Below are 7,238 nucleotides of genomic sequence, written 5' to 3' on the forward strand. Positions count from 1 at the left end.
TCGGCCATTGCTTGGTGAGACCCTCCTGCAGTGGGGTGGAGTGGGTCAAAGCCACAGTCCTTAGGAAGAAAGGGGCTGGGGAACAGCCACATCTGAGACAGAACTTGGGAGAGAGGTACTGCCTGGGGCCTGGTCACGGAGAGTGAAAAGCGGGGAGTGGACGAGAGCTGAAGACAGAGGACTGGTGCACGATTGCTGATCTGGGAGAACAGACTGGGTAGCTGGGTGGCACCATTTTCACTGCTCCCACACATGCACATGCGCACCTATAAGCACTGCAACAATCCACCCCAGAAGGATAGCAGTGCCATCTAGTGGAGAGCAGAGCTGTTACACCAAGCCCAACCCAACTGGGTCAACTTCACTCTTCAAGAACACAAGCCTCACCACTGGCTTAATTTATGGACTATAAAGAGCTACAAAGACTGACCTCCAGGGGAAAACGAAGCAATTTCAGACCTACTTCAATCTGTTAGCAGGTTCATCTATTCAATTTTTTTTTTGTTTTTTTGTTTTTCTTTTTTTTCTTTTACAATTCTTTTCTTTTTCTTGAATACAGAAAGAGAAAAAATTCATTTTAATTTTCAATTTTTATTAAAAATATCTGTCTTTAATTTTTATTACTATATTTTCTACTTTTGTGTAAATTTTTTCAAATTCTACTTTACTTCCATCATTTTATTTTAGTCTACTTCAGTGTACTCATCTTTTCAAATTTTCAAACAATTTCCTTTTTTTCTTTCTTTTTCATTTCTTTTCTTTTTCTTGAATACAGAAAGAGAAAAAAATCATTTTTACTTTCAATTTACTTTAAAAATATTTTTATTTAATTTTTATTACTATATTTTTTGCTTTTGTGTAAATTTTTTCAAATTCTATCTTACTCCCATCATTTTATTTTAGTCTACTACAGTGTATTCACTTTTTCAAATTTTCAAACGATTTCTTTTTTCCTTTTTTATTTTTCATATCTTTTTTCTTAAATACAGAAAATGAAAAAATTCATATTTATTTTTAAATTTTATTAAAAATATTTTCCTTTAAATTTTTTTCTACTATATTCTTTACTTTTGTCTATATTTTTCCAAATTATACTTTACCCCATCATCTCATTTTAGTCTACTTCAGTGTATTCATTTTTTCAAATTCTCAAACGATTTCCTTCCCCCCACCTTTTTTTTCCTTCTAATCTGTCAAAACACTTTCAATACCCAGACCAAAACACACCTAGGATCTAGTATCATCTATTCGATTTTTGTGTGTGTGTATTTTTAATTTAAAATTTTTTTTAATTTTAGTTTTTTTAATTTCAATTTTTCTACCTCATTAATTCCTTTTCTCCCTTCAAAATGACAAAATGAAGGAATTCACCCCAAAAGAAAGAGCATGAAGAAACGACAGCCAGGGATTTAACCAACAAAGATACAAGCAAGATGTCTGAACCAGAATTTAGAATCATGATAATAATACTAGCTGGAGTCAAAAATAGATTAGAATCCCTTTCTGCAGAGATAAAAGAAGTACAAAATAGCCAGAATGAAATTAAACGTGCTATAACTGAGCTGCAATCACAGATGGATGCAGCAGTGGCAAGGACGGATGAGGCAGAACAGAGAATCAGCGATATAGAGGACAAACTTATGGAGAATAGCAAAGCAGAAAAAAAGAGGGAGATTAAGGCAAAAGAGCACGATTTAAGAATTAGAGAAATCAGTGACCCATTAAAAGGAACAACATCAGGATTACAGGGGTCCCAGAGGAGGAAGAGAGAGAAATAGGGGTAGAAGGGTTATGTGAGCAAATCATAGCAGAAAACTTTCCTAACCTGGGGAAACACACAGACATCAAAACCCACAAAGCACAGAGGACCCCCATTAGATTCAACAAAAACCGACCATCAACAAGGCATATCATAGTCAAATTCACAAAATAAGCAGGCAAAGAGAGAATCATGAAAGCAGCAAGGGAAAAAAGTCCCTAACCCACAAGGGAAGACAGACCTATCCACAGAAACTTGGCAGGCCAGAAAGGAGTGGCCGGATATATTCAGTGTGCTGAATCAGAAAAAAATATGCAGCCAAGAATTCTTTATCCAGCAAGGCTGTCATTCAAAATAGAAGGAGAGATAAAAAGTTTCCCAGACAAAAATTAAAGGACTTTGTGACCACTAAACCATCTCTCCAAGAAATTTTAAGGGGGACTCTCTGAGGGGAGAAAAGATGATTTTACACACACACACACACACACACACACACACACACACACACACACCAAAAGCAACAAAGAGTAGAAAGGACCAGAGGGACACCACCAGAAACTCCAACTCTACAGGCATCATAATGGCAATAAATTCATATCTTTCAGTACTCACTCTAAACATCAATGGACTCAATGATCCAATCAAAAGACATAGGGTAACAGAATGGATAAGAAAACAAGATCCATCTCTATGCTGTTTATAAGAGACCCACTTTAGACCTAAAGACATCTTCAGATTGAAAATAAGGGGATGAAGAACCATCTATCATGCTAATGGTCAACAAAAGAAAGCTGGAGTAGCCATACTTATATCAGACAATCTAGACTTTAAAATAAAGAATGTATCAAGAGAGGCTGAAGGGCATTATATCATAATCAAGGGGTCTACAGACGAAGAAGACCTAACAATTGTAAACATTTATGTGCCAAATGTGGTCGCACCCAAATATATAAATCAATTAATCACAAACATAAAGAAACTAATTGATAGTAATACCATAATAGTAGGACACTTCAACACCCCCCTCACAGTAATAGATCATCTAATCAAAAAATCAACAAGGAAACAATGGCTTTGAATGACACACTGGACCAGATGGACTTAACAGATATATTCAGAACATTTCATCCTAAAGCAGCAGAATATACATTCTTCTCCAGTGCACATGGAACATTCTCCAGAATAGACCATATACTGGGACACAAATCAGCCCTAAGTAAATACAAAAAGATCAAGATCATACCATGCATATTTTCAGACCACAATGTTATGAAACTCGAAATAAACCACAAGAAAAAATTTGGAAAGGTAAAAAATACTTGGAGACTGAAGAACATCCTACTAAGAAATGAATGGGCTAACCAAGCAGTTAGAGAGGAAATTAAAAAGTATATGGAAGTCAATGAAAATGATAACACCACAACCCAAAACCTCTGGGACGCAGCATAGGCGGTCATAAGAGGAAAGTATATAGCAATCCAGGCCTTCCTAAAGAAGGAAGATCTCAGATACACAACCTAACCTTACACCTTAAGGAGCTGGAAAAGAACAGCAAATAAAACCCAAAACCAGCAGAAGACAGGAAATACTAAAGATTAGAGCAGACATTAATCCTATTGAAACCAAAAAAAAGTAGAACAGATCAATGAAACCAGAAGCTGGTTCTTTGAAAGAATTAACAAAATTGATAAACCACTAGCCAGTTTGATCAAGAAGAAAAAGGAAAGGATCCAAATAAATAAAATCTAGAATGAAAGAGGAGAGATCACAACCAATACAACAAAATAAAAACAATAGTAAGAAAATATTATGAGCAAGTATATGCCAATAAAATGGGTAATATGGAAGAAGTGGACAAATTCCTAGAAACATATACACTACCATAACTGAAACAGGAAGAAATAGAAAATTTGAACAGACCCATAACCAGTAAGGATATCAAATTAGTAATCAAAAATCTGCCAAAAAACAAGAATCTAGGGCCAGATGGATTTCCAGAGGAATTCTACCAAACATTTAAGGAAGAGTTAACACCTATTCTCTTGAAACTGTTTCAAAAAATAGAAATAGAAGGAAAACTTCCAAACTCTATGAGGTCAGTATTACCTTGATTCCAAAACCAGACAGAGACCCCACTAAAAAGAACTATAGACCAATTTTCCTGATGAACATGACGTAAAAATCCTCAACAAGATATTAGCCAACCAGCTCCAACAATACATTAAAAAAATTATCCACCACGACCAAGTGGGATTTATACCTGGGATGCAGGGCTGGTTCAATATCCGCAAAACAATTAATATGATTCATCACACCAATAAAAGAAAGGACAAGAACCATATGATCCTCTCAATAGATGCAGAGAAAGCATTTGACAAAATACAGCATCCTTTCTTGATAAAAACCCTCAAGAAAGTAGGGATGGAAGGATCATACCTCGAGATGATAAAAGTCATATACGAGCGACCCAACGCTAATATCATCCTCAATGGGGAAAAACTGAGAGCTTTCCCCCTAAGGTCAGGAACAAGACAGGGATGTTCACTCTCGCCACTGTTATTCAACACAGTACTGGAAGTCTTAGCCTCTGTAATCAGACAACACAAAGAAATAAAAGGCATCTAAATCATCCAGGAGGAGGTCAAATTTTCACTCTTCACAGATGACAGGGTACTCTATATGGAAAACCCAAAAAGTTCCACGAAAAAACTGTTAGAACTGATTCATGAATTCAGCAAAGTCGCAGGATATAAAATCAATGCACAGAAATCGGTTGCATTCCTATACACCAACAATGAAGCAACAGAAAGAGAAATAAAGGAATTGATCCCATTTACAGTTGCACCAAAAACCATAAAATACCTAGGAATAAATCTAATCAAAGAGGGGAAAAATCTATACACTGAAAATTATAGAAAGCTTATGAAAGAAATTGAAGAAGACACAAAAAATGGAAAAAGATTCCATGCCCCTGGATAGGAAGAACAAATATTGTTAAAATGTCATTACTACCCAAATCAATCTACATATTCAACACAATCCCTATCAAAGTAACACCAGCATTCTTCACAGAGCTAGAACAAATAATCCTAAAATTTGTATGGAACCAGAAAAGACCATGAATAGCCAAAGCAATCTTGAAAAAGAAAACCAAAGCAGGAGGCATCACAATCCCAGACTTCAAGCTATACTACAAAGCTTTCAAGATAGTATGGTACTGGCACAAGAACAGACACTCAGATCAATGGAATAGAATCAAGAACCCAGAAATGGACCCACAAAGGTATGACAAAGCAGGAAAGAATATCCAATGGAATCAACACAGTCTCTTCAGCAAGTGGTGCTGGGAAAACTGGACAGCGACATGCAGAAGAAGGAACCTGGACCACTTTCTTACACCATACACAAAAATAAACTCAAAACGGATGAAAGACCTCAATGTAAGACAGGAAGCCATCAAAATACTTGAGGAGAAAGCAGGCAAAAACCTCTTTGATCTTGCCCACAGCAACTTCTTACTCAACAGGTCTCTGAAGGCAAGGGAAACAAAAGCAAAAATGAACTACTGGGATGTCATCAAAATAAAAAGCTTCTGCACAGAGAAGGAAACAATCAGCAAAACTAAAAGGCAACCGACAGAATGGGAGAAGATATTTGCAAATGACATATCAAATAAAGGGTTAGTATCCAAAATCTACAAAGAACTTCTCAAACTCAACACCCAAAAAACAAATAATCCAGTGAAGAAATGGGCAAAAGACATGAATAGACACTTGTCCAAAGAAGACATCCAGATTGCCAACCAACACATGAAAAAATGTTCAACATCACTCATCACCAGGGAAATACAAATCAAAACCACAATGAGATACCCCCTTACTCCTGTCAGAATGGCTAACATTAACAACTCAGGCAACAACAGATGTTGGCGAGGATGCAGAGAAAGAGGATCTCTTTTGCATTGTTGGTGGCAATGTAAGCTGGTACAGCCACTCTGGAAAACAGTATGGAGGTTCATCAAAAAATTAAAAATAGAACTACCCTATGACCCAGCAATTGCACTACTAGGCATTTATCCACAGGATACAGGTGTGCTGTTTTGAAGGGACATATGCACCCCCATGTTTATAGCAGCACTATCAACAATAGCCAAAATATGGAAAGAGCCCAAATGTCCCTCAATGGATGAATGAATGGATAAAGAAAATGTGGTATATATAGAGTGGAGTATTACTCGGCAATCAAAAAGAATGAAATCTTGCCATGTGCAACTACATGGATGGAACTGGAGGGTATTATGCTAAGTGAAATTAGTCAGAGAAAGACAAAAATCACTTAAGGACTTCAAGAGACAAAACAGATGTACATAAGGGAAGGGAAACAAAAATAATATAAAAACAGGGAGGGGTACAAAACAGAAGAGACTCATAAATATGGAGAACAAACTGAGGGTTGCTGGAGGGGTTGTGGGAGGGGTATGGGCCAAATGGATAAGGGGCATTAAGGAATCTACTCCTGAAATCATTGTTGCACTATATGGTAACTAATTTGGATGTAAATTTAAAAAAATAAAAAACAAAATAAAACAAATTTTCCTATACTTAAATCTTTCTGAATCAATAAAGTTAACTCTTACATGGACCTCAAAAAACAAAAAACAAAAAACAAAAAAAAAGAAAAGGAATGAGAAATGCATGGTGGAAAGTTTTATACATTGTTTATATATGAAGGTTATATATGTAATATGTACGTACATATATACACATTATTTGTTTGAACAGTCTCTTATATTAAACATGTGCTTGATTTATACATACCTGGGGACTCTTTATATATTAAGGATACTTATTCTCTTATCTTTAATATGTATCAGATATTTTCTTTTTTTATGTAATCTTTTTTAAAATTTAAATTCAGTGAGTTAAAATATGGTGTAATAGGAGTTTCAGGGGCCAGTATAGTGATTCAACACTTCCATACAACACCCGGTGCTCATCACAAGTGCTCTCTTTAATCCAATCACCTATTTCACCCTTGCCACCACCCACCTCTCTTCTGGTAACCATCAGTTCATTCTCTATAGTTAAAGAGTCTATTCCTTGGTTTGACTCTTTTTCTTTCTCCACCCCCCCCGCCCCGCCTTTTGCTCATTTGTTTTGTTTCTTAAATTCCATATATGAGAGAAATCATATGGTATATGTCTTTTTCTGAATGACTTCCTTCACTTAGCATAATATTCTCTTTAGTTCCATCCACGCTGTTGCAAATGGCAAGGTTTCATACTGTATGGCTGAAAAATTTCCATTTTATAAATACCACGTCTTCTTTATCCATTTATTGCTTTATTGACATTTGAGCTGCTTCCATAGTTTCGCAACTGTAGATAATGCTGCTGTAATTATCAGAGTGGATGTATCCCTTTGAATTAGTATCTTTTATTCTTTGGGAAAATATTAGTGCAATTACTGAATGATAGGGT

This window comes from Neofelis nebulosa, chromosome 1 (assembly GCF_028018385.1).
Source record: "Neofelis nebulosa isolate mNeoNeb1 chromosome 1, mNeoNeb1.pri, whole genome shotgun sequence".
Lineage (NCBI taxonomy): Eukaryota > Metazoa > Chordata > Mammalia > Carnivora > Felidae > Neofelis > Neofelis nebulosa.